Raw genomic sequence first — 26,425 nt, 5'->3', positions numbered from 1 at the left:
ACTGACAGTCTGCTCAGGGAACCATCCGACGGAATCCGCCGTCTCCTTTACTCTCAGGGCCCCAAGGACGTTACGCGCTGACCACTGCTTAATCGCCTTGTGGTCAAAGGTGTGTTTGCGGAAAAATTTCTCCACGAAGGACAGGTGCTGCGGTACGGTCCAACTACTCGGAGCGTTCCGCGGCAGTGTGGCCAGACCCATCCTTCGCAACACTCGGGACAGGTAGAACCTCAAAAAGTAGTGGCACTTGCTGTTGGTGTACCGAGGATCTACGCACAGCTTGATGCAGCCGCACACAAAGGTGGCCATCAGGATGAGGGCGGCGTTGGGAATGTCTTTCCCTCCGTTCTCTGGAGATTTGTGCATCGCCTCCCTCCGGACGCGATCCATCTTTGATCTCCAGATAAATTTGAAGATGGCCTGCGTCACTGCTGCAGCGCAGGATTTGGGGATAGGCCACACCTGCGCCACGTACAACAACACGGACAGCAACTCGCACCGGATCACCAGGTTTTTCCCTGTTATGGAGAGCGAGCGTTGCTCCCACAAGCCGAGTTTCTGCCTGGCTTTCGCGATGCGCTCCTCCCAGTTTTTGATGCATGCCCCTGCCGCTCCGAACCATATCCCCAGCACCTTCAGGTACTCTGCCCTGACGGTGAAGGGGACAAAGGATTTGTCGGCCCAGTTCCCAAAGAACATGGCCTCGCTCTTTCCCTGGTTGACTTTGGCTCCCGAGGCCAGCTCGAACTGCTCGCAGACCTGGAGGAGCCTGCGGACAGACGAGGGGTCCGAGCAGAACACAGCCACGTCATCCATGTACAGGGAGGCTTTGACCTGCGTTCCTCCGCTGCCTGGGATTGTCACCCCTTTGATGCCTGGGTCGCTTCTGAGGGCCTGGGCAAAGGGTTCAATGCAACACACAAAAAGGACGGAGGAGAGAGGGCAGCCCTGTCTGACTCCAGACCTGATTTGGAAGCTATCTGTTTCCCACCCGTTGACTGAGACTGCGCTACTGATGTCTGTGTAGAGCAGCCGGATCCAATTGCGTATTCCCTCCCCAAAACCCATTTTGGAGAGCACATCCATCATGTAGCTGTGCGATATTCTGTCAAACGCCTTCTCCTGGTCGAGGCTGATGAGGCACGTATCCACCTGCCTGTCCTGCACGTAGGCGATCGTATCCCTGAGTAGCGCCAGGCTATCAGAGATCTTCCTGCCGGGTACAGCACAGGTTTGATCAGGATGGATTACTGACCCCAGAGCAGACTTGACCCGGTTGGCGATGACCTTGGCCAGAATTTTGTAATCCACGTTCAATAGTGAAATGGGTCGCCAATTCCGAATTTCTTCCCTCTCCCCCTTCTGCTTGTAGATGAGGGTAATGATGCCTTTCCTCATGGATTCTGACATCCTGCCCTCCAGAAGCATACTCTCGTATACTTCCAGGAGGTCCGGGCCCGTCAAGTCCCACGACGCCGAGTAAAACTCTGCCGGTAAGCCGTCGCTTCCGGGAGTTTTACCCTTCTGCAAGGACTCGACGGCCTTGGTCAGCTCTTCCAGAGATACCGGTCTCTCCAGGCTGTCCCGCTCACCGTCGTCTAAGACCTGCGTGATAGACGACAGGAAAGACTGGGAGGCCGTGCTGTCTGTCGGCTTCAGGTCATACAGTCCGGCATAGAAGGATTTGCAGATCCTCAGAATGTCAGACTGCGATGACCCCACTGAGCCGTCCTCTTCCTTCAGGCTGCTGATCACAGAGGTTTCTCTGTGCACCTTCTGGAAGAAGAAGCGTGAGCACTTTTCGTCCTGCTCCACGGAGCGGACCCTGGACCGGAAGATGACCTTGGCGGCCTCCGAGGCAAAGAGCGAGGCTTGCTGGCTCTTCACCTCCTGGAGCTCCTCCTTGACATCGACCCCCATCGACTGCAGTTGGAGCAGTTCCTGCATGCTTTTCTGGAGTCGGGACATGTCCCGCCGTCTCTCCCTGGCCTTCTGAACCCCTTTGCGAATGAAGAACCGTTTGATGTTGCCTTTGATGGTTTCCCACCAGAGCGATGGAGACTCAAAGAAGGGTTTGACGGTCCTCCAACCGTGGTAATCCCTCCTGAGTTCCTCGAGGTTCTCTGGGGTCAACAGTTCTACATTCAGCTTCCAGGACCCCCTGCCCACTTTCTGGTTTGCCTCCAGCTGACAGTCGGCCAGCAGGAGGCAGTGGTCAGAAAAGAACACCGGCCTGACGTCGGTGGGCCTGACCGTGAGCGCGCGGGACACAAACATAAAGTCGATCCTGGAGCGAACCGACCTGTCCGGCCGCGACCACGTGTACCTGCGCTGCCCTCCGTCTGCTGGGTTGCTGAAGACGTCGAGCAGCTTGGCATCTTTGACCGTCTCCAGCAGGGCTCTGGACGTAGCGTCCAGTTTGTTTTCAGCCCTGCTGGATCGGTCGGCCTTGTCTAGGATACAATTGAAGTCCCCACCCAGAATGACCGGCCTGGAGGTGGTGAGCAGCTGTGGCAGCTGCTCAAAAACCGCCAGCCGCTCGGTTCTGGCGGCAGGGGCATACACATTAATCAGCCTGAGAGGGCAGTTTTTGTACGTGACGTCTGCTACGAGAAGGCGTCCCCCCACCACCTCCCTAACTTCGGAGATGGTAAAGCCACCTCCCCGCAGCAGGATGCCGAGGCCCGAGGAACGGCAGTCGTTCCCACCTGACCAGATGGACGGTCCGTGGGACCACGCACTCGACCAGCGCCTGTAGCTGCTGAGGTGAGGGATCCCACACTCCTGCAGGAACAGCAGGTCGGCTTTGACGTTGGCCAGGTAGGATAATGTGGACGCACATCTCAACCCATCTTTGACACTGCGTACATTTACCGAGGCAAACTTAAAAGACATTTTTAAAGTACAAAAAGATTTGGCAGTTCTTACATGTCCGTCAGTCAGCATGCACCCGGTTCCGCATTCCTGTGGTGCTGACGAAGTTCTGCAGGGCGGCAGGGCTGATATATCCGTCCGAACCTGCCTCAAATCCTCGTCGGCGACTGGGTGACATCGTGGGAGTCATGTGGCCGTCTGGATGGTCTGCTGCTGCTGCGATGGCCTCGGTTCTCCCCGTCACCTGTGGATTCTTCGTCGCTTTTGAAAAGAGCCTCTTGAGGTTCTGTCGTCGTCTGGCAGCTTTTCTCTCGTCACCGTTGAGGGGTCTCGCTGCCACGGATTTCCTTTTCCGTACCTTTCTGCTGGATTTGACTTTCAGCCAGGGGCTTTCGAGCTCCGAGCTCTCCTGTTCCAGGGCTTCGGCGCCCTCTGCTGGTGGTGCTGACGATGCGTCCTCCTGCTGCACTGGGGGGTCCGCTCGTCCTTCCGAAGCCTTTTCCGGGCCTGCTTCTGGACCGGTCGTCTGTAAACTGATAAGAACAGATACTACACTTGATCTTAGCCAAAAGGCCGAGAAGCGATAGCCCGTCAATTCCCCGCTGGCCCCCCTCCCTTCCTCAGCCACTGGCTTTCACGCGCCGCTTGCTGGCCACAGAAAAACCGTCAGCCTGCCTGAGTGCTGCAGTAGCGTCGCAGCGCAGCAGGGGGCTCAGCGTGTGCGTCCTTTACTCTGCCGTCGACACCTGCGGTGCCAGTAGGCAGGTGCTGCCACATGTTCTGTTTTTGATGCTCTTGTGAGTCAGTGCACCGTTCCTGGAGAGAGTGCAAGACCAGGTCGATGCGTGGCGTGGTAGGAGCGAGCCCCTTTCCCCAGCGCCCTGTTCCAAAAATCAGGTTAATATTTGGTCCCCAGATCGGGGAACTATCAGATATTAAACTGATAAGAACAGATACTACACTTGATCTTAGCCAAAAGGCCGAGAAGCGATAGCCCGTCAATTCCCAGCTGGCCCCCCTCCCTTCCTCAGCCACTGGCTTTCACGCGCCGCTTGCTGGCCACAGAAAAACCGTCAGCCTGCCTGAGTGCTGCAGTAGCGTCGCAGCGCAGCAGGGGGCTCAGCGTGTGCGTCCTTTACTCTGCCGTCGACACCTGCGGTGCCAGTAGGCAGGTGCTGCCACATGTTCTGTTTTTGATGCTCTTGTGAGTCAGTGCACCGTTCCTGGAGAGAGTGCAAGACCAGGTCGATGCGTGGCGTGGTAGGAGCGAGCCCCTTTCCCCAGCGCCCTGTTCCAAAAATCAGGTTAATATTTGGTCCCCAGATCGGGGAACTATCAGATATTAAACTGATAAGAACAGATTTTTTTTTCCAAAAATATACTTTATTCATAAAAATCTCAAGTAATCTATTACAGTGTACAGGGCTTCGAGTAGCAAAACAATGCGGAATCAAAACATTTTTGCAGATCCGTCCAAAACTACAGTGACTACATTTCAGTACTTAAAAAACTATGTCCATGTCTCAAAATTTACATATTTGTACTAATTACCATGATTACATTTCAATACTTAAAAACTATATACACGCCTTAAAAGATTACTGTGTGCCGTTAGTGCTCAGATTGGCACACAGTTACGCAGGTCGAGGGTATTCTGCAGTTCCTGGGCCCTCGGTCTGCCTCCGTTAAAAGGCCTTACAGTGTGGCCTTTCCCCATTGTGCCTTTGCGGCGGCTGCCCCAAGCTTCAGCCCGTCCCTCAGCACGTAGTCCTGGACCTTGGAATGTGCCAGTCTGCAACACTCGGTCGAGGACAGTTCTTTCAGCTGGAAGATCAGCAAGATACTACACTTGATCTTAGCCAAAAGGCCGAGAAGCGATAGCCCGTCAATTCCCAGCTGGCCCCCCTCCCTTCCTCAGCCACTGGCTTTCACGCGCCGCTTGCTGGCCACAGAAAAACCGTCAGCCTGCCTGAGTGCTGCAGTAGCGTCGCAGCGCAGCAGGGGGCTCAGCGTGTGCGTCCTTTACTCTGCCGTCGACACCTGCGGTGCCAGTAGGCAGGTGCTGCCACATGTTCTGTTTTTGATGCTCTTGTGAGTCAGTGCACCGTTCCTGGAGAGAGTGCAAGACCAGGTCGATGCGTGGCGTGGTAGGAGCGAGCCCCTTTCCCCAGCGCCCTGTTCCAAAAATCAGGTTAATATTTGGTCCCCAGATCGGGGAACTATCAGATATTAAACTGATAAGAACAGATTTTTTTTTTTCCCAAAAATATACTTTATTCATAAAAATCTCAAGTAAACTATTACAATGTACAGGGCTTCGAGTAGCAAAACAATGCGGAATGAAAACATTTTTGCAGATCTGTCCAAAACTACAGTGACTACATTTCAGTACTTAACATTTCAGTACTTAAAAAAAAACTATGTCCATGTCTCCATATTTACATATTTGTACTAATTACAATGATAACATTTCAATACTTAAAAAACTATGTACACGGCTCAAAAAATTTCTGTGTGCCCTTAGTGCTTAGATTGGCACACAGTTACGCAGGTCGAGGGTATTCTGCAGTTCCTGGGCCCTCGGTCTGCCTCCGTTAAAAGGCCTTACAGTGTGGCCTTTCCCCATTGTGCCTTTGCGGCGGCTGCCCCAAGCTTCAGCCCGTCCCTCAGCACGTAGTCCTGGACCTTGGAATGTGCCAGTCTGCAACACTCGGTCGAGGACAATTCTTTCAGCTGGAAGATCAGCAAGTTTCGGGCGGACCAAAGTGCGTCCTTCACCGAGTTGATGACCTTCCAGCAGCAGTTGATATTTGTCTCGGTGTGCGTTCCCGGAAACAGCCCGTAGAGCACAGAGTCCTGCGTCACCGAGCTGCTCGGGACGAACCGCGACAAATACCACTGCATCTCGCTCCAGACCTTCTTTGCAAAGGCACATTCCCAAAGGAGGTGTGCGACCGTCTCGTCAGCCCCGCAGCCGCTTCGACGGCAGCGTGCGGTGATGTTGAGACCTCGAGCGTGCATAAAGGATCTGACGGGGAGTGCCCTTCTCACCACCAGCCAAGCCAGATCTTGGTGCTTGTTTGTCAGTTCTGGTGATGAGGCGTTCTGCCAGATGACACTGACAGTCTGCTCAGGGAACCATCCGACGGAATCCGCCGTCTCCTTTACTCTCAGGGCCCCAAGGACGTTACGCGCTGACCACTGCTTAATCGCCTTGTGGTCAAAGGTGTGTTTGCGGAAAAATTTCTCCACGAAGGACAGGTGCTGCGGTACGGTCCAACTACTCGGAGCGTTCCGCGGCAGTGTGGCCAGACCCATCCTTCGCAACACTCGGGACAGGTAGAACCTCAAAAAGTAGTGGCACTTGCTGTTGGTGTACCGAGGATCTACGCACAGCTTGATGCAGCCGCACACAAAGGTGGCCATCAGGATGAGGGCGGCGTTGGGAATGTCTTTCCCTCCGTTCTCTGGAGATTTGTGCATCGCCTCCCTCCGGACGCGATCCATCTTTGATCTCCAGATAAATTTGAAGATGGCCTGCGTCACTGCTGCAGCGCAGGATTTGGGGATAGGCCACACCTGCGCCACGTACAACAACACGGACAGCAACTCGCACCGGATCACCAGGTTTTTCCCTGTTATGGAGAGCGAGCGTTGCTCCCACAAGCCGAGTTTCTGCCTGGCTTTCGCGATGCGCTCCTCCCAGTTTTTGATGCATGCCCCTGCCGCTCCGAACCATATCCCCAGCACCTTCAGGTACTCTGCCCTGACGGTGAAGGGGACAAAGGATTTGTCGGCCCAGTTCCCAAAGAACATGGCCTCGCTCTTTCCCTGGTTGACTTTGGCTCCCGAGGCCAGCTCGAACTGCTCGCAGACCTGGAGGAGCCTGCGGACAGACGAGGGGTCCGAGCAGAACACAGCCACGTCATCCATGTACAGGGAGGCTTTGACCTGCGTTCCTCCGCTGCCTGGGATTGTCACCCCTTTGATGCCTGGGTCGCTTCTGAGGGCCTGGGCAAAGGGTTCAATGCAACACACAAAAAGGACGGAGGAGAGAGGGCAGCCCTGTCTGACTCCAGACCTGATTTGGAAGCTATCTGTTTCCCACCCGTTGACTGAGACTGCGCTACTGATGTCTGTGTAGAGCAGCCGGATCCAATTGCGTATTCCCTCCCCAAAACCCATTTTGGAGAGCACATCCATCATGTAGCTGTGCGATATTCTGTCAAACGCCTTCTCCTGGTCGAGGCTGATGAGGCACGTATCCACCTGCCTGTCCTGCACGTAGGCGATCGTATCCCTGAGTAGCGCCAGGCTATCAGAGATCTTCCTGCCGGGTACAGCACAGGTTTGATCAGGATGGATTACTGACCCCAGAGCAGACTTGACCCGGTTGGCGATGACCTTGGCCAGAATTTTGTAATCCACGTTCAATAGTGAAATGGGTCGCCAATTCCGAATTTCTTCCCTCTCCCCCTTCTGCTTGTAGATGAGGGTAATGATGCCTTTCCTCATGGATTCTGACATCCTGCCCTCCAGAAGCATACTCTCGTATACTTCCAGGAGGTCCGGGCCCGTCAAGTCCCACGACGCCGAGTAAAACTCTGCCGGTAAGCCGTCGCTTCCGGGAGTTTTACCCTTCTGCAAGGACTCGACGGCCTTGGTCAGCTCTTCCAGAGATACCGGTCTCTCCAGGCTGTCCCGCTCACCGTCGTCTAAGACCTGCGTGATAGACGACAGGAAAGACTGGGAGGCCGTGCTGTCTGTCGGCTTCAGGTCATACAGTCCGGCATAGAAGGATTTGCAGATCCTCAGAATGTCAGACTGCGATGACCCCACTGAGCCGTCCTCTTCCTTCAGGCTGCTGATCACAGAGGTTTCTCTGTGCACCTTCTGGAAGAAGAAGCGTGAGCACTTTTCGTCCTGCTCCACGGAGCGGACCCTGGACCGGAAGATGACCTTGGCGGCCTCCGAGGCAAAGAGCGAGGCTTGCTGGCTCTTCACCTCCTGGAGCTCCTCCTTGACATCGACCCCCATCGACTGCAGTTGGAGCAGTTCCTGCATGCTTTTCTGGAGTCGGGACATGTCCCGCCGTCTCTCCCTGGCCTTCTGAACCCCTTTGCGAATGAAGAACCGTTTGATGTTGCCTTTGATGGTTTCCCACCAGAGCGATGGAGACTCAAAGAAGGGTTTGACGGTCCTCCAACCGTGGTAATCCCTCCTGAGTTCCTCGAGGTTCTCTGGGGTCAACAGTTCTACATTCAGCTTCCAGGACCCCCTGCCCACTTTCTGGTTTGCCTCCAGCTGACAGTCGGCCAGCAGGAGGCAGTGGTCAGAAAAGAACACCGGCCTGACGTCGGTGGGCCTGACCGTGAGCGCGCGGGACACAAACATAAAGTCGATCCTGGAGCGAACCGACCTGTCCGGCCGCGACCACGTGTACCTGCGCTGCCCTCCGTCTGCTGGGTTGCTGAAGACGTCGAGCAGCTTGGCATCTTTGACCGTCTCCAGCAGGGCTCTGGACGTAGCGTCCAGTTTGTTTTCAGCCCTGCTGGATCGGTCGGCCTTGTCTAGGATACAATTGAAGTCCCCACCCAGAATGACCGGCCTGGAGGTGGTGAGCAGCTGTGGCAGCTGCTCAAAAACCGCCAGCCGCTCGGTTCTGGCGGCAGGGGCATACACATTAATCAGCCTGAGAGGGCAGTTTTTGTACGTGACGTCTGCTACGAGAAGGCGTCCCCCCACCACCTCCCTAACTTCGGAGATGGTAAAGCCACCTCCCCGCAGCAGGATGCCGAGGCCCGAGGAACGGCAGTCGTTCCCACCTGACCAGATGGACGGTCCGTGGGACCACGCACTCGACCAGCGCCTGTAGCTGCTGAGGTGAGGGATCCCACACTCCTGCAGGAACAGCAGGTCGGCTTTGACGTTGGCCAGGTAGGATAATGTGGACGCACATCTCAACCCATCTTTGACACTGCGTACATTTACCGAGGCAAACTTAAAAGACATTTTTAAAGTACAAAAAGATTTGGCAGTTCTTACATGTCCGTCAGTCAGCATGCACCCGGTTCCGCATTCCTGTGGTGCTGACGAAGTTCTGCAGGGCGGCAGGGCTGATATATCCGTCCGAACCTGCCTCAAATCCTCGTCGGCGACTGGGTGACATCGTGGGAGTCATGTGGCCGTCTGGATGGTCTGCTGCTGCTGCGATGGCCTCGGTTCTCCCCGTCACCTGTGGATTCTTCGTCGCTTTTGAAAAGAGCCTCTTGAGGTTCTGTCGTCGTCTGGCAGCTTTTCTCTCGTCACCGTTGAGGGGTCTCGCTGCCACGGATTTCCTTTTCCGTACCTTTCTGCTGGATTTGACTTTCAGCCAGGGGCTTTCGAGCTCCGAGCTCTCCTGTTCCAGGGCTTCGGCGCCCTCTGCTGGTGGTGCTGACGATGCGTCCTCCTGCTGCACTGGGGGGTCCGCTCGTCCTTCCGAAGCCTTTTCCGGGCCTGCTTCTGGACCGGTCGTCTGTAAACTGATAAGAACAGATACTACACTTGATCTTAGCCAAAAGGCCGAGAAGCGATAGCCCGTCAATTCCCCGCTGGCCCCCCTCCCTTCCTCAGCCACTGGCTTTCACGCGCCGCTTGCTGGCCACAGAAAAACCGTCAGCCTGCCTGAGTGCTGCAGTAGCGTCGCAGCGCAGCAGGGGGCTCAGCGTGTGCGTCCTTTACTCTGCCGTCGACACCTGCGGTGCCAGTAGGCAGGTGCTGCCACATGTTCTGTTTTTGATGCTCTTGTGAGTCAGTGCACCGTTCCTGGAGAGAGTGCAAGACCAGGTCGATGCGTGGCGTGGTAGGAGCGAGCCCGTTTCCCCAGCGCCCTGTTCCAAAAATCAGGTTAATATTTGGTCCCCAGATCGGGGAACTATCAGATATTAAACTGATAAGAACAGATACTACACTTGATCTTAGCCAAAAGGCCGAGAAGCGATAGCCCGTCAATTCCCAGCTGGCCCCCCTCCCTTCCTCAGCCACTGGCTTTCACGCGCCGCTTGCTGGCCACAGAAAAACCGTCAGCCTGCCTGAGTGCTGCAGTAGCGTCGCAGCGCAGCAGGGGGCTCAGCGTGTGCGTCCTTTACTCTGCCGTCGACACCTGCGGTGCCAGTAGGCAGGTGCTGCCACATGTTCTGTTTTTGATGCTCTTGTGAGTCAGTGCACCGTTCCTGGAGAGAGTGCAAGACCAGGTCGATGCGTGGCGTGGTAGGAGCGAGCCCCTTTCCCCAGCGCCCTGTTCCAAAAATCAGGTTAATATTTGGTCCCCAGATCGGGGAACTATCAGATATTAAACTGATAAGAACAGATACTACACTTGATCTTAGCCAAAAGGCCGAGAAGCGATAGCCCGTCAATTCCCAGCTGGCCCCCCTCCCTTCCTCAGCCACTGGCTTTCACGCGCCGCTTGCTGGCCACAGAAAAACCGTCAGCCTGCCTGAGTGCTGCAGTAGCGTCGCAGCGCAGCAGGGGGCTCAGCGTGTGCGTCCTTTACTCTGCCGTCGACACCTGCGGTGCCAGTAGGCAGGTGCTGCCACATGTTCTGTTTTTGATGCTCTTGTGAGTCAGTGCACCGTTCCTGGAGAGAGTGCAAGACCAGGTCGATGCGTGGCGTGGTAGGAGCGAGCCCCTTTCCCCAGCGCCCTGTTCCAAAAATCAGGTTAATATTTGGTCCCCAGATCGGGGAACTATCAGATATTAAACTGATAAGAACAGATACTACACTTGATCTTAGCCAAAAGGCCGAGAAGCGATAGCCCGTCAATTCCCAGCTGGCCCCCCTCCCTTCCTCAGCCACTGGCTTTCACGCGCCGCTTGCTGGCCACAGAAAAACCGTCAGCCTGCCTGAGTGCTGCAGTAGCGTCGCAGCGCAGCAGGGGGCTCAGCGTGTGCGTCCTTTACTCTGCCGTCGACACCTGCGGTGCCAGTAGGCAGGTGCTGCCACATGTTCTGTTTTTGATGCTCTTGTGAGTCAGTGCACCGTTCCTGGAGAGAGTGCAAGACCAGGTCGATGCGTGGCGTGGTAGGAGCGAGCCCCTTTCCCCAGCGCCCTGTTCCAAAAATCAGGTTAATATTTGGTCCCCAGATCGGGGAACTATCAGATATTAAACTGATAAGAACAGATACTACACTTGATCTTAGCCAAAAGGCCGAGAAGCGATAGCCCGTCAATTCCCAGCTGGCCCCCCTCCCTTCCTCAGCCACTGGCTTTCACGCGCCGCTTGCTGGCCACAGAAAAACCGTCAGCCTGCCTGAGTGCTGCAGTAGCGTCGCAGCGCAGCAGGGGGCTCAGCGTGTGCGTCCTTTACTCTGCCGTCGACACCTGCGGTGCCAGTAGGCAGGTGCTGCCACATGTTCTGTTTTTGATTCTCTTGTGAGTCAGTGCACCGTTCCTGGAGAGAGTGCAAGACCAGGTCGATGCGTGGCGTGGTAGGAGCGAGCCCCTTTCCCCAGCGCACCGACCTGGCTGGATCTCCCCCTCTCTCTTTTTTTTATTGGTGAGAGGAGGAAGGGAGGGTGGGGAACACTAATGTAGTGTTCCGGGCTAGCGTTGGTGGGAAAACAAGGTGCGAGACGACACACGGCACGGCGAGGCTGAGTGACGTATTGCCGCTGAGGCCCGAGCGCTGCAGTGGCGTCGCAGGGCAGCAGGGGGCGCCCCGCCACATGTTCTGTTTTTGATGCTCTTGTGAGTCAGTGCACCGTTCCTGGAGAGAGTGCAAGACCAGGTCGATGCGTGGCGTGGTAGGAGCGAGCCCCTTTCCCCAGCGCCCTGTTCCAAAAATCAGGTTAATATTTGGTCCCCAGATCGGGGAACTATCAGATATTAAACTGATAAGAACAGATACTACACTTGATCTTAGCCAAAAGGCCGAGAAGCGATAGCCCGTCAATTCCCAGCTGGCCCCCCTCCCTTCCTCAGCCACTGGCTTTCACGCGCCGCTTGCTGGCCACAGAAAAACCGTCAGCCTGCCTGAGTGCTGCAGTAGCGTCGCAGCGCAGCAGGGGGCTCAGCGTGTGCGTCCTTTACTCTGCCGTCGACACCTGCGGTGCCAGTAGGCAGGTGCTGCCACATGTTCTGTTTTTGATTCTCTTGTGAGTCAGTGCACCGTTCCTGGAGAGAGTGCAAGACCAGGTCGATGCGTGGCGTGGTAGGAGCGAGCCCCTTTCCCCAGCGCACCGACCTGGCTGGATCTCCCCCTCTCTCTTTTTTTTATTGGTGAGAGGAGGAAGGGAGGGTGGGGAACACTAATGTAGTGTTCCGGGCTAGCGTTGGTGGGAAAACAAGGTGCGAGACGACACACGGCACGGCGAGGCTGAGTGACGTATTGCCGCTGAGGCCCGAGCGCTGCAGTGGCGTCGCAGGGCAGCAGGGGGCGCCCCGCCACATGTTCTGTTTTTGATGCTCTTGTGAGTCAGTGCACCGTTCCTGGAGAGAGTGCAAGACCAGGTCGATGCGTGGCGTGGTAGGAGCGAGCCCCTTTCCCCAGCGCCCTGTTCCAAAAATCAGGTTAATATTTGGTCCCCAGATCGGGGAACTATCAGATATTAAACTGATAAGAACAGATACTACACTTGATCTTAGCCAAAAGGCCGAGAAGCGATAGCCCGTCAATTCCCAGCTGGCCCCCCTCCCTTCCTCAGCCACTGGCTTTCACGCGCCGCTTGCTGGCCACAGAAAAACCGTCAGCCTGCCTGAGTGCTGCAGTAGCGTCGCAGCGCAGCAGGGGGCTCAGCGTGTGCGTCCTTTACTCTGCCGTCGACACCTGCGGTGCCAGTAGGCAGGTGCTGCCACATGTTCTGTTTTTGATGCTCTTGTGAGTCAGTGCACCGTTCCTGGAGAGAGTGCAAGACCAGGTCGATGCGTGGCGTGGTAGGAGCGAGCCCCTTTCCCCAGCGCCCTGTTCCAAAAATCAGGTTAATATTTGGTCCCCAGATCGGGGAACTATCAGATATTAAACTGATAAGAACAGATACTACACTTGATCTTAGCCAAAAGGCCGAGAAGCGATAGCCCGTCAATTCCCAGCTGGCCCCCCTCCCTTCCTCAGCCACTGGCTTTCACGCGCCGCTTGCTGGCCACAGAAAAACCGTCAGCCTGCCTGAGTGCTGCAGTAGCGTCGCAGCGCAGCAGGGGGCTCAGCGTGTGCGTCCTTTACTCTGCCGTCGACACCTGCGGTGCCAGTAGGCAGGTGCTGCCACATGTTCTGTTTTTGATGCTCTTGTGAGTCAGTGCACCGTTCCTGGAGAGAGTGCAAGACCAGGTCGATGCGTGGCGTGGTAGGAGCGAGCCCCTTTCCCCAGCGCCCTGTTCCAAAAATCAGGTTAATATTTGGTCCCCAGATCGGGGAACTATCAGATATTAAACTGATAAGAACAGATACTACACTTGATCTTAGCCAAAAGGCCGAGAAGCGATAGCCCGTCAATTCCCACCTGGCCCCCCTCCCTTCCTCAGCCACTGGCTTTCACGCGCCGCTTGCTGGCCACAGAAAAACCGTCAGCCTGCCTGAGTGCTGCAGTAGCGTCGCAGCGCAGCAGGGGGCTCAGCGTGTGCGTCCTTTACTCTGCCGTCGACACCTGCGGTGCCAGTAGGCAGGTGCTGCCACATGTTCTGTTTTTGATTCTCTTGTGAGTCAGTGCACCGTTCCTGGAGAGAGTGCAAGACCAGGTCGATGCGTGGCGTGGTAGGAGCGAGCCCCTTTCCCCAGCGCACCGACCTGGCTGGATCTCCCCCTCTCTCTTTTTTTTATTGGTGAGAGGAGGAAGGGAGGGTGGGGAACACTAATGTAGTGTTCCGGGCTAGCGTTGGTGGGAAAACAAGGTGCGAGACGACACACGGCACGGCGAGGCTGAGTGACGTATTGCCGCTGAGGCCCGAGCGCTGCAGTGGCGTCGCAGGGCAGCAGGGGGCGCCCCGCCACATGTTCTGTTTTTGATGCTCTTGTGAGTCAGTGCACCGTTCCTGGAGAGAGTGCAAGACCAGGTCGATGCGTGGCGTGGTAGGAGCGAGCCCCTTTCCCCAGCGCCCTGTTCCAAAAATCAGGTTAATATTTGGTCCCCAGATCGGGGAACTATCAGATATTAAACTGATAAGAACAGATACTACACTTGATCTTAGCCAAAAGGCCGAGAAGCGATAGCCCGTCAATTCCCAGCTGGCCCCCCTCCCTTCCTCAGCCACTGGCTTTCACGCGCCGCTTGCTGGCCACAGAAAAACCGTCAGCCTGCCTGAGTGCTGCAGTAGCGTCGCAGCGCAGCAGGGGGCTCAGCGTGTGCGTCCTTTACTCTGCCGTCGACACCTGCGGTGCCAGTAGGCAGGTGCTGCCACATGTTCTGTTTTTGATTCTCTTGTGAGTCAGTGCACCGTTCCTGGAGAGAGTGCAAGACCAGGTCGATGCGTGGCGTGGTAGGAGCGAGCCCCTTTCCCCAGCGCACCGACCTGGCTGGATCTCCCCCTCTCTCTTTTTTTTATTGGTGAGAGGAGGAAGGGAGGGTGGGGAACACTAATGTAGTGTTCCGGGCTAGCGTTGGTGGGAAAACAAGGTGCGAGACGACACACGGCACGGCGAGGCTGAGTGACGTATTGCCGCTGAGGCCCGAGCGCTGCAGTGGCGTCGCAGGGCAGCAGGGGGCGCCCCGCCACATGTTCTGTTTTTGATGCTCTTGTGAGTCAGTGCACCGTTCCTGGAGAGAGTGCAAGACCAGGTCGATGCGTGGCGTGGTAGGAGCGAGCCCCTTTCCCCAGCGCCCTGTTCCAAAAATCAGGTTAATATTTGGTCCCCAGATCGGGGAACTAACAGATATTAAACTGATAAGAACAGATACTACACTTGATCTTAGCCAAAAGGCCGAGAAGCGATAGCCCGTCAATTCCCCGCTGGCCCCCCTCCCTTCCTCAGCCACTGGCTTTCACGCGCCGCTTGCTGGCCACAGAAAAACCGTCAGCCTGCCTGAGTGCTGCAGTAGCGTCGCAGCGGAGCAGGGGGCTCAGCGTGTGCGTCCTTTACTCTGCCGTCGACACCTGCGGTGCCAGTAGGCAGGTGCTGCCACATGTTCTGTTTTTGATGCTCTTGTGAGTCAGTGCACCGTTCCTGGAGAGAGTGCAAGACCAGGTCGATGCGTGGCGTGGTAGGAGCGAGCCCCTTTCCCCAGCGCCCTGTTCCAAAAATCAGGTTAATATTTGGTCCCCAGATCGGGGAACTATCAGATATTAAACTGATAAGAACAGATACTACACTTGATCTTAGCCAAAAGGCCGAGAAGCGATAGCCCGTCAATTCCCAGCTGGCCCCCCTCCCTTCCTCAGCCACTGGCTTTCACGCGCCGCTTGCTGGCCACAGAAAAACCGTCAGCCTGCCTGAGTGCTGCAGTAGCGTCGCAGCGCAGCAGGGGGCTCAGCGTGTGCGTCCTTTACTCTGCCGTCGACACCTGCGGTGCCAGTAGGCAGGTGCTGCCACATGTTCTGTTTTTGATGCTCTTGTGAGTCAGTGCACCGTTCCTGGAGAGAGTGCAAGACCAGGTCGATGCGTGGCGTGGTAGGAGCGAGCCCCTTTCCCCAGCGCCCTGTTCCAAAAATCAGGTTAATATTTGGTCCCCAGATCGGGGAACTATCAGATATTAAACTGATAAGAACAGATACTACACTTGATCTTAGCCAAAAGGCCGAGAAGCGATAGCCCGTCAATTCCCAGCTGGCCCCCCTCCCTTCCTCAGCCACTGGCTTTCACGCGCCGCTTGCTGGCCACAGAAAAACCGTCAGCCTGCCTGAGTGCTGCAGTAGCGTCGCAGCGCAGCAGGGGGCTCAGCGTGTGCGTCCTTTACTCTGCCGTCGACACCTGCGGTGCCAGTAGGCAGGTGCTGCCACATGTTCTGTTTTTGATGCTCTTGTGAGTCAGTGCACCGTTCCTGGAGAGAGTGCAAGACCAGGTCGATGCGTGGCGTGGTAGGAGCGAGCCCCTTTCCCCAGCGCCCTGTTCCAAAAATCAGGTTAATATTTGGTCCCCAGATCGGGGAACTATCAGATATTAAACTGATAAGAACAGATACTACACTTGATCTTAGCCAAAAGGCCGAGAAGCGATAGCCCGTCAATTCCCAGCTGGCCCCCCTCCCTTCCTCAGCCACTGGCTTTCACGCGCCGCTTGCTGGCCACAGAAAAACCGTCAGCCTGCCTGAGTGCTGCAGTAGCGTCGCAGCGCAGCAGGGGGCTCAGCGTGTGCGTCCTTTACTCTGCCGTCGACACCTGCGGTGCCAGTAGGCAGGTGCTGCCACATGTTCTGTTTTTGATGCTCTTGTGAGTCAGTGCACCGTTCCTGGAGAGAGTGCAAGACCAGGTCGATGCGTGGCGTGGTAGGAGCGAGCCCCTTTCCCCAGCGCCCTGTTCCAAAAATCAGGTTAATATTTGGTCCCCAGATCGGGGAACTATCAGATATTAAACTGATAAGAACAGATACTACACTTGATCTTAGCCAAAAGGCCGAGAAGCGATAGCCCGTCAATTCCCCGCTGGCCCCCCTCCCTTCCTCAGCCACTGGCTTTCACGCGCCGCTTGCTGGCCACAGAAAAACCGTCAGCCTGCCTGAGTGCTGCAGTAGCGTCGCAGCGCAGCAGGGGGCTCAGCGTGTGCGTCCTTTACTCTGCCGTCGACACCTGCGGTGCCAGTAGGCAGGTGCTGCCACATGTTCTGTTTTTGATTCTCTTGTGAGTCAGTGCACCGTTCCTGGAGAGAGTGCAAGACCAGGTCGATGCGTGGCGTGGTAGGAGCGAGCCCCTTTCCCCAGCGCACCGACCTGGCTGGATCTCCCCCTCTCTCTTTTTTTTATTGGTGAGAGGAGGAAGGGAGGGTGGGGAACACTAATGTAGTGTTCCGGGCTAGCGTTGGTGGGAAAACAAGGTGCGAGACGACACACGGCACGGCGAGGCTGAGTGACGTATTGCCGCTGAGGCCCGAGCGCTGCAGTGGCGTCGCAGGGCAGCAGGGGGCGCCCCGCCACATGTTCTGTTTTTGATGCTCTTGTGAGTCAGTGCACCGTTCCTGGAGAGAGTGCAAGACCAGGTCGATGCGTGGCGTGGTAGGAGCGAGCCCCTTTCCCCAGCGCCCTGTTCCAAAAATCAGGTTAATATTTGGTCCCCAGATCGGGGAACTATCAGATATTAAACTGATAAGAACAGATACTACACTTGATCTTAGCCAAAAGGCCGAGAAGCGATAGCCCGTCAATTCCCCGCTGGCCCCCCTCCCTTCCTCAGCCACTGGCTTTCACGCGCCGCTTGCTGGCCACAGAAAAACCGTCAGCCTGCCTGAGTGCTGCAGTAGCGTCGCAGCGCAGCAGGGGGCTCAGCGTGTGCGTCCTTTACTCTGCCGTCGACACCTGCGGTGCCAGTAGGCAGGTGCTGCCACATGTTCTGTTTTTGATGCTCTTGTGAGTCAGTGCACCGTTCCTGGAGAGAGTGCAAGACCAGGTCGATGCGTGGCGTGGTAGGAGCGAGCCCCTTTCCCCAGCGCCCTGTTCCAAAAATCAGGTTAATATTTGGTCCCCAGATCGGGGAACTATCAGATATTAAACTGATAAGAACAGATACTACACTTGATCTTAGCCAAAAGGCCGAGAAGCGATAGCCCGTCAATTCCCCGCTGGCCCCCCTCCCTTCCTCAGCCACTGGCTTTCACGCGCCGCTTGCTGGCCACAGAAAAACCGTCAGCCTGCCTGAGTGCTGCAGTAGCGTCGCAGCGCAGCAGGGGGCTCAGCGTGTGCGTCCTTTACTCTGCCGTCGACACCTGCGGTGCCAGTAGGTAGGTGCTGCCACATGTTCTGTTTTTGATGCTCTTGTGAGTCAGTGCACCGTTCCTGGAGAGAGTGCAAGACCAGGTCGATGCGTGGCGTGGTAGGAGCGAGCCCCTTTCCCCAGCGCCCTGTTCCAAAAATCAGGTTAATATTTGGTCCCCAGATCGGGGAACTATCAGATATTAAACTGATAAGAACAGATACTACACTTGATCTTAGCCAAAAGGCCGAGAAGCGATAGCCCGTCAATTCCCCGCTGGCCCCCCTCCCTTCCTCAGCCACTGGCTTTCACGCGCCGCTTGCTGGCCACAGAAAAACCGTCAGCCTGCCTGAGTGCTGCAGTAGCGTCGCAGCGCAGCAGGGGGCTCAGCGTGTGCGTCCTTTACTCTGCCGTCGACACCTGCGGTGCCAGTAGGCAGGTGCTGCCACATGTTCTGTTTTTGATTCTCTTGTGAGTCAGTGCACCGTTCCTGGAGAGAGTGCAAGACCAGGTCGATGCGTGGCGTGGTAGGAGCGAGCCCCTTTCCCCAGCGCACCGACCTGGCTGGATCTCCCCCTCTCTCTTTTTTTTATTGGTGAGAGGAGGAAGGGAGGGTGGGGAACACTAATGTAGTGTTCCGGGCTAGCGTTGGTGGGAAAACAAGGTGCGAGACGACACACGGCACGGCGAGGCTGAGTGACGTATTGCCGCTGAGGCCCGAGCGCTGCAGTGGCGTCGCAGGGCAGCAGGGGGCGCCCCGCCACATGTTCTGTTTTTGATGCTCTTGTGAGTCAGTGCACCGTTCCTGGAGAGAGTGCAAGACCAGGTCGATGCGTGGCGTGGTAGGAGCGAGCCCCTTTCCCCAGCGCCCTGTTCCAAAAATCAGGTTAATATTTGGTCCCCAGATCGGGGAACTATCAGATATTAAACTGATAAGAACAGATACTACACTTGATCTTAGCCAAAAGGCCGAGAAGCGATAGCCCGTCAATTCCCCGCTGGCCCCCCTCCCTTCCTCAGCCACTGGCTTTCACGCGCCGCTTGCTGGCCACAGAAAAACCGTCAGCCTGCCTGAGTGCTGCAGTAGCGTCGCAGCGCAGCAGGGGGCTCAGCGTGTGCGTCCTTTACTCTGCCGTCGACACCTGCGGTGCCAGTAGGCAGGTGCTGCCACATGTTCTGTTTTTGATGCTCTTGTGAGTCAGTGCACCGTTCCTGGAGAGAGTGCAAGACCAGGTCGATGCGTGGCGTGGTAGGAGCGAGCCCCTTTCCCCAGCGCCCTGTTCCAAAAATCAGGTTAATATTTGGTCCCCAGATCGGGGAACTATCAGATATTAAACTGATAAGAACAGATACTACACTTGATCTTAGCCAAAAGGCCGAGAAGCGATAGCCCGTCAATTCCCCGCTGGCCCCCCTCCCTTCCTCAGCCACTGGCTTTCACGCGCCGCTTGCTGGCCACAGAAAAACCGTCAGCCTGCCTGAGTGCTGCAGTAGCGTCGCAGCGCAGCAGGGGGCTCAGCGTGTGCGTCCTTTACTCTGCCGTCGACACCTGCGGTGCCAGTAGGTAGGTGCTGCCACATGTTCTGTTTTTGATGCTCTTGTGAGTCAGTGCACCGTTCCTGGAGAGAGTGCAAGACCAGGTCGATGCGTGGCGTGGTAGGAGCGAGCCCCTTTCCCCAGCGCCCTGTTCCAAAAATCAGGTTAATATTTGGTCCCCAGATCGGGGAACTATCAGATATTAAACTGATAAGAACAGATACTACACTTGATCTTAGCCAAAAGGCCGAGAAGCGATAGCCCGTCAATTCCCCGCTGGCCCCCCTCCCTTCCTCAGCCACTGGCTTTCACGCGCCGCTTGCTGGCCACAGAAAAACCGTCAGCCTGCCTGAGTGCTGCAGTAGCGTCGCAGCGCAGCAGGGGGCTCAGCGTGTGCGTCCTTTACTCTGCCGTCGACACCTGCGGTGCCAGTAGGCAGGTGCTGCCACATGTTCTGTTTTTGATGCTCTTGTGAGTCAGTGCACCGTTCCTGGAGAGAGTGCAAGACCAGGTCGATGCGTGGCGTGGTAGGAGCGAGCCCCTTTCCCCAGCGCCCTGTTCCAAAAATCAGGTTAATATTTGGTCCCCAGATCGGGGAACTATCAGATATTAAACTGATAAGAACAGATACTACACTTGATCTTAGCCAAAAGGCCGAGAAGCGATAGCCCGTCAACTCCCCGCTGGCCCCCCTCCCTTCCTCAGCCACTGGCTTTCACGCGCCGCTTGCTGGCCGCAGAAAAACCGTCAGCCTGCCTGAGTGCTGCAGTAGCGTCGCAGCGCAGCAGGGGGCTCAGCGTGTGCGTCCTTTACTCTGCCGTCGACACCTGCGGTGCCAGTAGGCAGGTGCTGCCACATGTTCTGTTTTTGATTCTCTTGTGAGTCAGTGCACCGTTCCTGGAGAGAGTGCAAGACCAGGTCGATGCGTGGCGTGGTAGGAGCGAGCCCCTTTCCCCAGCGCCCTGTTCCAAAAATCAGGTTAATATTTGGTCCCCAGATCGGGGAACTATCAGATATTAAACTGATAAGAACAGATACTACACTTGATCTTAGCCAAAAGGCCGAGAAGCGATAGCCCGTCAATTCCCAGCTGGCCCCCCTCCCTTCCTCAGCCACTGGCTTTCACGCGCCGCTTGCTGGCCACAGAAAAACCGTCAGCCTGCCTGAGTGCTGCAGTAGCGTCGCAGCGCAGCAGGGGGCTCAGCGTGTGCGTCTTTTACTCTGCCGTCGACACCTGCGGTGCCAGTAGGCAGGTGCTGCCACATGTTCTGTTTTTGATGCTCTTGTGAGTCAGTGCACCGTTCCTGGAGAGAGTGCAAGACCAGGTCGATGCGTGGCGTGGTAGGAGCGAGCCCCTTTCCCCAGCGCCCTGTTCCAAAAATCAGGTTAATATTTGGTCCCCAGATCGGGGAACTATCAGATATTAAACTGATAAGAACAGATACTACACTTGATCTTAGCCAAAAGGCCGAGAAGCGATAGCCCGTCAATTCCCCGCTGGCCCCCCTCCCTTCCTCAGCCACTGGCTTTCACGCGCCGCTTGCTGGCCACAGAAAAACCGTCAGCCTGCCTGAGTGCTGCAGTAGCGTCGCAGCGCAGCAGGGGGCTCAGCGTGTGCGTCCTTTACTCTGCCGTCGACACCTGCGGTGCCAGTAGGCAGGTGCTGCCACATGTTCTGTTTTTGATGCTCTTGTGAGTCAGTGCACCGTTCCTGGAGAGAGTGCAAGACCAGGTCGATGCGTGGCGTGGTAGGAGCGAGCCCCTTTCCCCAGCGCCCTGTTCCAAAAATCAGGTTAATATTTGGTCCCCAGATCGGGGAACTATCAGATATTAAACTGATAAGAACAGATACTACACTTGATCTTAGCCAAAAGGCCGAGAAGCGATAGCCCGTCAATTCCCCGCTGGCCCCCCTCCCTTCCTCAGCCACTGGCTTTCACGCGCCGCTTGCTGGCCACAGAAAAACCGTCAGCCTGCCTGAGTGCTGCAGTAGCGTCGCAGCGCAGCAGGGGGCTCAGCGTGTGCGTCGTTTACTCTGCCGTCGACACCTGCGGTGCCAGTAGGCAGGTGCTGCCACATGTTCTGTTTTTGATGCTCTTGTGAGTCAGTGCACCGTTCCTGGAGAGAGTGCAAGACCAGGTCGATGCGTGGCGTGGTAGGAGCGAGCCCCTTTCCCCAGCGCCCTGTTCCAAAAATCAGGTTAATATTTGGTCCCCAGATCGGGGAACTATCAGATATTAAACTGATAAGAACAGATACTACACTTGATCTTAGCCAAAAGGCCGAGAAGCGATAGCCCGTCAATTCCCCGCTGGCCCCCCTCCCTTCCTCAGCCACTGGCTTTCACGCGCCGCTTGCTGGCCACAGAAAAACCGTCAGCCTGCCTGAGTGCTGCAGTAGCGTCGCAGCGCAGCAGGGGGCTCAGCGTGTGCGTCCTTTACTCTGCCGTCGACACCTGCGGTGCCAGTAGGTAGGTGCTGCCACATGTTCTGTTTTTGATGCTCTTGTGAGTCAGTGCACCGTTCCTGGAGAGAGTGCAAGACCAGGTCGATGCGTGGCGTGGTAGGAGCGAGCCCCTTTCCCCAGCGCCCTGTTCCAAAAATCAGGTTAATATTTGGTCCCCAGATCGGGGAACTATCAGATATTAAACTGATAAGAACAGATACTACACTTGATCTTAGCCAAAAGGCCGAGAAGCGATAGCCCGTCAATTCCCCGCTGGCCCCCCTCCCTTCCTCAGCCACTGGCTTTCACGCGCCGCTTGCTGGCCACAGAAAAACCGTCAGCCTGCCTGAGTGCTGCAGTAGCGTCGCAGCGCAGCAGGGGGCTCAGCGTGTGCGTCCTTTACTCTGCCGTCGACACCTGCGGTGCCAGTAGGCAGGTGCTGCCACATGTTCTGTTTTTGATGCTCTTGTGAGTCAGTGCACCGTTCCTGGAGAGAGTGCAAGACCAGGTCGATGCGTGGCGTGGTAGGAGCGAGCCCCTTTCCCCAGCGCCCTGTTCCAAAAATCAGGTTAATATTTGGTCCCCAGATCGGGGAACTATCAGATATTAAACTGATAAGAACAGATACTACACTTGATCTTAGCCAAAAGGCCGAGAAGCGATAGCCCGTCAACTCCCCGCTGGCCCCCCTCCCTTCCTCAGCCACTGGCTTTCACGCGCCGCTTGCTGGCCGCAGAAAAACCGTCAGCCTGCCTGAGTGCTGCAGTAGCGTCGCAGCGCAGCAGGGGGCTCAGCGTGTGCGTCCTTTACTCTGCCGTCGACACCTGCGGTGCCAGTAGGCAGGTGCTGCCACATGTTCTGTTTTTGATGCTCTTGTGAGTCAGTGCACCGTTCCTGGAGAGAGTGCAAGACCAGGTCGATGCGTGGCGTGGTAGGAGCGAGCCCCTTTCCCCAGCGCCCTGTTCCAAAAATCAGGTTAATATTTGGTCCCCAGATCGGGGAACTATCAGATATTAAACTGATAAGAACAGATACTACACTTGATCTTAGCCAAAAGGCCGAGAAGCGATAGCCCGTCAATTCCCCGCTGGCCCCCCTCCCTTCCTCAGCCACTGGCTTTCACGCGCCGCTTGCTGGCCACAGAAAAACCGTCAGCCTGCCTGAGTGCTGCAGTAGCGTCGCAGCGCAGCAGGGGGCTCAGCGTGTGCGTCCTTTACTCTGCCGTCGACACCTGCGGTGCCAGTAGGCAGGTGCTGCCACATGTTCTGTTTTTGATGCTCTTGTGAGTCAGTGCACCGTTCCTGGAGAGAGTGCAAGACCAGGTCGATGCGTGGCGTGGTAGGAGCGAGCCCCTTTCCCCAGCGCCCTGTTCCAAAAATCAGGTTAATATTTGGTCCCCAGATCGGGGAACTATCAGATATTAAACTGATAAGAACAGATACTACACTTGATCTTAGCCAAAAGGCCGAGAAGCGATAGCCCGTCAATTCCCCGCTGGCCCCCCTCCCTTCCTCAGCCACTGGCTTTCACGCGCCGCTTGCTGGCCACAGAAAAACCGTCAGCCTGCCTGAGTGCTGCAGTAGCGTCGCAGCGCAGCAGGGGGCTCAGCGTGTGCGTCCTTTACTCTGCCGTCGACACCTGCGGTGCCAGTAGGCAGGTGCTGCCACATGTTCTGTTTTTGATGCTCTTGTGAGTCAGTGCACCGTTCCTGGAGAGAGTGCAAGACCAGGTCGATGCGTGGCGTGGTAGGAGCGAGCCCCTTTCCCCAGCGCCCTGTTCCAAAAATCAGGTTAATATTTGGTCCCCAGATCGGGGAACTATCAGATATTAAACTGATAAGAACAGATACTACACTTGATCTTAGCCAAAAGGCCGAGAAGCGATAGCCCGTCAATTCCCCGCTGGCCCCCCTCCCTTCCTCAGCCACTGGCTTTCACGCGCCGCTTGCTGGCCACAGAAAAACCGTCAGCCTGCCTGAGTGCTGCAGTAGCGTCGCAGCGCAGCAGGGGGCTCAGCGTGTGCGTCCTTTACTCTGCCGTCGACACCTGCGGTGCCAGTAGGCAGGTGCTGCCACATGTTCTGTTTTTGATGCTCTTGTGAGTCAGTGCACCGTTCCTGGAGAGAGTGCAAGACCAGGTCGATGCGTGGCGTGGTAGGAGCGAGCCCCTTTCCTCAGCGCCCTGTTCCAAAAATCAGGTTAATATTTGGTCCCCAGATCGGGGAACTATCAGATATTAAACTGATAAGAACAGATACTACACTTGATCTTAGCCAAAAGGCCGAGAAGCGATAGCCCGTCAATTCCCAGCTGGCCCCCCTCCCTTCCTCAGCCACTGGCTTTCACGCGCCGCTTGCTGGCCACAGAAAAACCGTCAGCCTGCCTGAGTGCTGCAGTAGCGTCGCAGCGCAGCAGGGGGCTCAGCGTGTGCGTCCTTTACTCTGCCGTCGACACCTGCGGTGCCAGTAGGCAGGTGCTGCCACATGTTCTGTTTTTGATGCTCTTGTGAGTCAGTGCACCGTTCCTGGAGAGAGTGCAAGACCAGGTCGATGCGTGGCGTGGTAGGAGCGAGCCCCTTTCCCCAGCGCCCTGTTCCAAAAATCAGGTTAATATTTGGTCCCCAGATCGGGGAACTATCAGATATTAAACTGATAAGAACAGATACTACACTTGATCTTAGCCAAAAGGCCGAGAAGCGATAGCCCGTCAATTCCCAGCTGGCCCCCCTCCCTTCCTCAGCCACTGGCTTTCACGCGCCGCTTGCTGGCCACAGAAAAACCGTCAGCCTGCCTGAGTGCTGCAGTAGCGTCGCAGCGCAGCAGGGGGCTCAGCGTGTGCGTCCTTTACTCTGCCGTCGACACCTGCGGTGCCAGTAGGCAGGTGCTGCCACATGTTCTGTTTTTGATGCTCTTGTGAGTCAGTGCACCGTTCCTGGAGAGAGTGCAAGACCAGGTCGATGCGTGGCGTGGTAGGAGCGAGCCCCTTTCCCCAGCGCCCTGTTCCAAAAATCAGGTTAATATTTGGTCCCCAGATCGGGGAACTATCAGATATTAAACTGATAAGAACAGATACTACACTTGATCTTAGCCAAAAGGCCGAGAAGCGATAGCCCGTCAATTCCCCGCTGGCCCCCCTCCCTTCCTCAGCCACTGGCTTTCACGCGCCGCTTGCTGGCCACAGAAAAACCGTCAGCCTGCCTGAGTGCTGCAGTAGCGTCGCAGCGCAGCAGGGGGCTCAGCGTGTGCGTCCTTTACTCTGCCGTCGACACCTGCGGTGCCAGTAGGCAGGTGCTGCCACATGTTCTGTTTTTGATGCTCTTGTGAGTCAGTGCACCGTTCCTGGAGAGAGTGCAAGACCAGGTCGATGCGTGGCGTGGTAGGAGCGAGCCCCTTTCCCCAGCGCCCTGTTCCATAAATCAGGTTAATATTTGGTCCCCAGATCGGGGAACTATCAGATATTAAACTGATAAGAACAGATACTACACTTGATCTTAGCCAAAAGGCCGAGAAGCGATAGCCCGTCAATTCCCCGCTGGCCCCCCTCCCTTCCTCAGCCACTGGCTTTCACGCGCCGCTTGCTGGCCACAGAAAAACCGTCAGCCTGCCTGAGTGCTGCAGTAGCGTCGCAGCGCAGCAGGGGGCTCAGCGTGTGCGTCCTTTACTCTGCCGTCGACACCTGCGGTGCCAGTAGGCAGGTGCTGCCACATGTTCTGTTTTTGATGCTCTTGTGAGTCAGTGCACCGTTCCTGGAGAGAGTGCAAGACCAGGTCGATGCGTGGCGTGGTAGGAGCGAGCCCCTTTCCCCAGCGCCCTGTTCCAAAAATCAGGTTAATATTTGGTCCCCAGATCGGGGAACTATCAGATATTAAACTGATAAGAACAGATACTACACTTGATCTTAGCCAAAAGGCCGAGAAGCGATAGCCCGTCAATTCCCAGCTGGCCCCCCTCCCTTCCTCAGCCACTGGCTTTCACGCGCCGCTTGCTGGCCACAGAAAAACCGTCAGCCTGCCTGAGTGCTGCAGTAGCGTCGCAGCGCAGCAGGGGGCTCAGCGTGTGCGTCCTTTACTCTGCCGTCGACACCTGCGGTGCCAGTAGGCAGGTGCTGCCACATGTTCTGTTTTTGATTCTCTTGTGAGTCAGTGCACCGTTCCTGGAGAGAGTGCAAGACCAGGTCGATGCGTGGCGTGGTAGGAGCGAGCCCCTTTCCCCAGCGCCCTGTTCCAAAAATCAGGTTAATATTTGGTCCCCAGATCGGGGAACTATCAGATATTAAACTGATAAGAACAGATACTACACTTGATCTTAGCCAAAAGGCCGAGAAGCGATAGCCCGTCAATTCCCAGCTGGCCCCCCTCCCTTCCTCAGCCACTGGCTTTCACGCGCCGCTTGCTGGCCACAGAAAAACCGTCAGCCTGCCTGAGTGCTGCAGTAGCGTCGCAGCGCAGCAGGGGGCTCAGCGTGTGCGTCTTTTACTCTGCCGTCGACACCTGCGGTGCCAGTAGGCAGGTGCTGCCACATGTTCTGTTTTTGATGCTCTTGTGAGTCAGTGCACCGTTCCTGGAGAGAGTGCAAGACCAGGTCGATGCGTGGCGTGGTAGGAGCGAGCCCCTTTCCCCAGCGCCCTGTTCCAAAAATCAGGTTAATATTTGGTCCCCAGATCGGGGAACTATCAGATATTAAACTGATAAGAACAGATACTACACTTGATCTTAGCCAAAAGGCCGAGAAGCGATAGCCCGTCAATTCCCCGCTGGCCCCC

At 56.3% G+C, this 26,425-nt stretch overlaps 38 non-coding genes and 5 pseudogenes across 38 annotated transcripts; all 43 read right to left on the bottom strand.

Moving 5' to 3' along the window:
• Positions 1-3,344: 3,344 nt before the first annotated feature.
• LOC145339990 (U2 spliceosomal RNA) lies at positions 3,345-3,459 on the bottom strand (annotated as a pseudogene).
• Positions 3,460-3,674: 215 nt separating this feature from the next.
• LOC145339959 (U2 spliceosomal RNA) lies at positions 3,675-3,866 on the bottom strand. The gene has a single exon (XR_013886139.1). It is a non-coding gene; the product is annotated as a U2 spliceosomal RNA (small nuclear RNA).
• A 215-nt stretch (positions 3,867-4,081) lies between these two features.
• Positions 4,082-4,254, bottom strand: LOC145339986 (U2 spliceosomal RNA; annotated as a pseudogene).
• Positions 4,255-4,684: 430 nt separating this feature from the next.
• LOC145339992 (U2 spliceosomal RNA) lies at positions 4,685-4,753 on the bottom strand (annotated as a pseudogene).
• Positions 4,754-4,968: 215 nt separating this feature from the next.
• LOC145339981 (U2 spliceosomal RNA) lies at positions 4,969-5,144 on the bottom strand (annotated as a pseudogene).
• Positions 5,145-9,335: 4,191 nt separating this feature from the next.
• On the bottom strand, positions 9,336-9,450 carry LOC145339989 (U2 spliceosomal RNA; annotated as a pseudogene).
• Positions 9,451-9,665: 215 nt separating this feature from the next.
• On the bottom strand, positions 9,666-9,857 carry LOC145339974 (U2 spliceosomal RNA). The gene has a single exon (XR_013886154.1). It is a non-coding gene; the product is annotated as a U2 spliceosomal RNA (small nuclear RNA).
• A 215-nt stretch (positions 9,858-10,072) lies between these two features.
• LOC145339958 (U2 spliceosomal RNA) lies at positions 10,073-10,264 on the bottom strand. Its single transcript, XR_013886138.1, has one exon. It is a non-coding gene; the product is annotated as a U2 spliceosomal RNA (small nuclear RNA).
• Positions 10,265-10,479: 215 nt separating this feature from the next.
• Positions 10,480-10,671, bottom strand: LOC145339957 (U2 spliceosomal RNA). The gene has a single exon (XR_013886137.1). It is a non-coding gene; the product is annotated as a U2 spliceosomal RNA (small nuclear RNA).
• Positions 10,672-10,886: 215 nt separating this feature from the next.
• LOC145339956 (U2 spliceosomal RNA) lies at positions 10,887-11,078 on the bottom strand. Its single transcript, XR_013886136.1, has one exon. It is a non-coding gene; the product is annotated as a U2 spliceosomal RNA (small nuclear RNA).
• Positions 11,079-11,608: 530 nt separating this feature from the next.
• On the bottom strand, positions 11,609-11,800 carry LOC145339955 (U2 spliceosomal RNA). The gene has a single exon (XR_013886135.1). It is a non-coding gene; the product is annotated as a U2 spliceosomal RNA (small nuclear RNA).
• A 530-nt stretch (positions 11,801-12,330) lies between these two features.
• On the bottom strand, positions 12,331-12,522 carry LOC145339954 (U2 spliceosomal RNA). Its single transcript, XR_013886134.1, has one exon. It is a non-coding gene; the product is annotated as a U2 spliceosomal RNA (small nuclear RNA).
• A 215-nt stretch (positions 12,523-12,737) lies between these two features.
• LOC145339953 (U2 spliceosomal RNA) lies at positions 12,738-12,929 on the bottom strand. The gene has a single exon (XR_013886133.1). It is a non-coding gene; the product is annotated as a U2 spliceosomal RNA (small nuclear RNA).
• A 215-nt stretch (positions 12,930-13,144) lies between these two features.
• Positions 13,145-13,336, bottom strand: LOC145339952 (U2 spliceosomal RNA). Its single transcript, XR_013886132.1, has one exon. It is a non-coding gene; the product is annotated as a U2 spliceosomal RNA (small nuclear RNA).
• A 530-nt stretch (positions 13,337-13,866) lies between these two features.
• LOC145339951 (U2 spliceosomal RNA) lies at positions 13,867-14,058 on the bottom strand. The gene has a single exon (XR_013886131.1). It is a non-coding gene; the product is annotated as a U2 spliceosomal RNA (small nuclear RNA).
• A 530-nt stretch (positions 14,059-14,588) lies between these two features.
• On the bottom strand, positions 14,589-14,780 carry LOC145339975 (U2 spliceosomal RNA). Its single transcript, XR_013886155.1, has one exon. It is a non-coding gene; the product is annotated as a U2 spliceosomal RNA (small nuclear RNA).
• A 215-nt stretch (positions 14,781-14,995) lies between these two features.
• On the bottom strand, positions 14,996-15,187 carry LOC145339950 (U2 spliceosomal RNA). Its single transcript, XR_013886130.1, has one exon. It is a non-coding gene; the product is annotated as a U2 spliceosomal RNA (small nuclear RNA).
• A 215-nt stretch (positions 15,188-15,402) lies between these two features.
• Positions 15,403-15,594, bottom strand: LOC145339948 (U2 spliceosomal RNA). Its single transcript, XR_013886128.1, has one exon. It is a non-coding gene; the product is annotated as a U2 spliceosomal RNA (small nuclear RNA).
• A 215-nt stretch (positions 15,595-15,809) lies between these two features.
• Positions 15,810-16,001, bottom strand: LOC145339947 (U2 spliceosomal RNA). The gene has a single exon (XR_013886127.1). It is a non-coding gene; the product is annotated as a U2 spliceosomal RNA (small nuclear RNA).
• Positions 16,002-16,216: 215 nt separating this feature from the next.
• LOC145339946 (U2 spliceosomal RNA) lies at positions 16,217-16,408 on the bottom strand. The gene has a single exon (XR_013886126.1). It is a non-coding gene; the product is annotated as a U2 spliceosomal RNA (small nuclear RNA).
• Positions 16,409-16,938: 530 nt separating this feature from the next.
• Positions 16,939-17,130, bottom strand: LOC145339945 (U2 spliceosomal RNA). The gene has a single exon (XR_013886125.1). It is a non-coding gene; the product is annotated as a U2 spliceosomal RNA (small nuclear RNA).
• Positions 17,131-17,345: 215 nt separating this feature from the next.
• LOC145339944 (U2 spliceosomal RNA) lies at positions 17,346-17,537 on the bottom strand. Its single transcript, XR_013886124.1, has one exon. It is a non-coding gene; the product is annotated as a U2 spliceosomal RNA (small nuclear RNA).
• Positions 17,538-17,752: 215 nt separating this feature from the next.
• Positions 17,753-17,944, bottom strand: LOC145339943 (U2 spliceosomal RNA). The gene has a single exon (XR_013886123.1). It is a non-coding gene; the product is annotated as a U2 spliceosomal RNA (small nuclear RNA).
• Positions 17,945-18,474: 530 nt separating this feature from the next.
• On the bottom strand, positions 18,475-18,666 carry LOC145339942 (U2 spliceosomal RNA). Its single transcript, XR_013886122.1, has one exon. It is a non-coding gene; the product is annotated as a U2 spliceosomal RNA (small nuclear RNA).
• A 215-nt stretch (positions 18,667-18,881) lies between these two features.
• On the bottom strand, positions 18,882-19,073 carry LOC145339941 (U2 spliceosomal RNA). The gene has a single exon (XR_013886121.1). It is a non-coding gene; the product is annotated as a U2 spliceosomal RNA (small nuclear RNA).
• A 215-nt stretch (positions 19,074-19,288) lies between these two features.
• On the bottom strand, positions 19,289-19,480 carry LOC145339940 (U2 spliceosomal RNA). The gene has a single exon (XR_013886120.1). It is a non-coding gene; the product is annotated as a U2 spliceosomal RNA (small nuclear RNA).
• Positions 19,481-19,695: 215 nt separating this feature from the next.
• On the bottom strand, positions 19,696-19,887 carry LOC145339939 (U2 spliceosomal RNA). Its single transcript, XR_013886119.1, has one exon. It is a non-coding gene; the product is annotated as a U2 spliceosomal RNA (small nuclear RNA).
• Positions 19,888-20,102: 215 nt separating this feature from the next.
• LOC145339936 (U2 spliceosomal RNA) lies at positions 20,103-20,294 on the bottom strand. The gene has a single exon (XR_013886117.1). It is a non-coding gene; the product is annotated as a U2 spliceosomal RNA (small nuclear RNA).
• A 215-nt stretch (positions 20,295-20,509) lies between these two features.
• LOC145339935 (U2 spliceosomal RNA) lies at positions 20,510-20,701 on the bottom strand. Its single transcript, XR_013886116.1, has one exon. It is a non-coding gene; the product is annotated as a U2 spliceosomal RNA (small nuclear RNA).
• A 215-nt stretch (positions 20,702-20,916) lies between these two features.
• Positions 20,917-21,108, bottom strand: LOC145339934 (U2 spliceosomal RNA). Its single transcript, XR_013886115.1, has one exon. It is a non-coding gene; the product is annotated as a U2 spliceosomal RNA (small nuclear RNA).
• A 215-nt stretch (positions 21,109-21,323) lies between these two features.
• Positions 21,324-21,515, bottom strand: LOC145339933 (U2 spliceosomal RNA). Its single transcript, XR_013886114.1, has one exon. It is a non-coding gene; the product is annotated as a U2 spliceosomal RNA (small nuclear RNA).
• Positions 21,516-21,730: 215 nt separating this feature from the next.
• Positions 21,731-21,922, bottom strand: LOC145339932 (U2 spliceosomal RNA). The gene has a single exon (XR_013886113.1). It is a non-coding gene; the product is annotated as a U2 spliceosomal RNA (small nuclear RNA).
• A 215-nt stretch (positions 21,923-22,137) lies between these two features.
• LOC145339931 (U2 spliceosomal RNA) lies at positions 22,138-22,329 on the bottom strand. The gene has a single exon (XR_013886112.1). It is a non-coding gene; the product is annotated as a U2 spliceosomal RNA (small nuclear RNA).
• A 215-nt stretch (positions 22,330-22,544) lies between these two features.
• Positions 22,545-22,736, bottom strand: LOC145339930 (U2 spliceosomal RNA). Its single transcript, XR_013886111.1, has one exon. It is a non-coding gene; the product is annotated as a U2 spliceosomal RNA (small nuclear RNA).
• Positions 22,737-22,951: 215 nt separating this feature from the next.
• On the bottom strand, positions 22,952-23,143 carry LOC145339929 (U2 spliceosomal RNA). Its single transcript, XR_013886110.1, has one exon. It is a non-coding gene; the product is annotated as a U2 spliceosomal RNA (small nuclear RNA).
• Positions 23,144-23,358: 215 nt separating this feature from the next.
• LOC145339928 (U2 spliceosomal RNA) lies at positions 23,359-23,550 on the bottom strand. Its single transcript, XR_013886109.1, has one exon. It is a non-coding gene; the product is annotated as a U2 spliceosomal RNA (small nuclear RNA).
• Positions 23,551-23,765: 215 nt separating this feature from the next.
• On the bottom strand, positions 23,766-23,957 carry LOC145339964 (U2 spliceosomal RNA). Its single transcript, XR_013886144.1, has one exon. It is a non-coding gene; the product is annotated as a U2 spliceosomal RNA (small nuclear RNA).
• Positions 23,958-24,172: 215 nt separating this feature from the next.
• On the bottom strand, positions 24,173-24,364 carry LOC145339927 (U2 spliceosomal RNA). Its single transcript, XR_013886108.1, has one exon. It is a non-coding gene; the product is annotated as a U2 spliceosomal RNA (small nuclear RNA).
• Positions 24,365-24,579: 215 nt separating this feature from the next.
• Positions 24,580-24,771, bottom strand: LOC145339925 (U2 spliceosomal RNA). Its single transcript, XR_013886106.1, has one exon. It is a non-coding gene; the product is annotated as a U2 spliceosomal RNA (small nuclear RNA).
• Positions 24,772-24,986: 215 nt separating this feature from the next.
• Positions 24,987-25,178, bottom strand: LOC145339969 (U2 spliceosomal RNA). Its single transcript, XR_013886149.1, has one exon. It is a non-coding gene; the product is annotated as a U2 spliceosomal RNA (small nuclear RNA).
• Positions 25,179-25,393: 215 nt separating this feature from the next.
• LOC145339924 (U2 spliceosomal RNA) lies at positions 25,394-25,585 on the bottom strand. Its single transcript, XR_013886105.1, has one exon. It is a non-coding gene; the product is annotated as a U2 spliceosomal RNA (small nuclear RNA).
• A 215-nt stretch (positions 25,586-25,800) lies between these two features.
• On the bottom strand, positions 25,801-25,992 carry LOC145339923 (U2 spliceosomal RNA). Its single transcript, XR_013886104.1, has one exon. It is a non-coding gene; the product is annotated as a U2 spliceosomal RNA (small nuclear RNA).
• A 215-nt stretch (positions 25,993-26,207) lies between these two features.
• LOC145339922 (U2 spliceosomal RNA) lies at positions 26,208-26,399 on the bottom strand. The gene has a single exon (XR_013886103.1). It is a non-coding gene; the product is annotated as a U2 spliceosomal RNA (small nuclear RNA).
• Between the last annotated feature and the right edge of the window lie 26 nt (positions 26,400-26,425).

The sequence above is a fragment of the Carcharhinus amblyrhynchos genome, unplaced genomic scaffold (assembly GCF_965287045.1).
Source record: "Carcharhinus amblyrhynchos unplaced genomic scaffold, sCarAmb.v2.hapA scaffold_734, whole genome shotgun sequence".
NCBI classification, from domain to species: domain Eukaryota; kingdom Metazoa; phylum Chordata; class Chondrichthyes; order Carcharhiniformes; family Carcharhinidae; genus Carcharhinus; species Carcharhinus amblyrhynchos.
The sequence above is the reverse complement of the archived record's forward strand: the minus strand, read 5'-3'. Positions and strand labels throughout refer to the sequence as shown.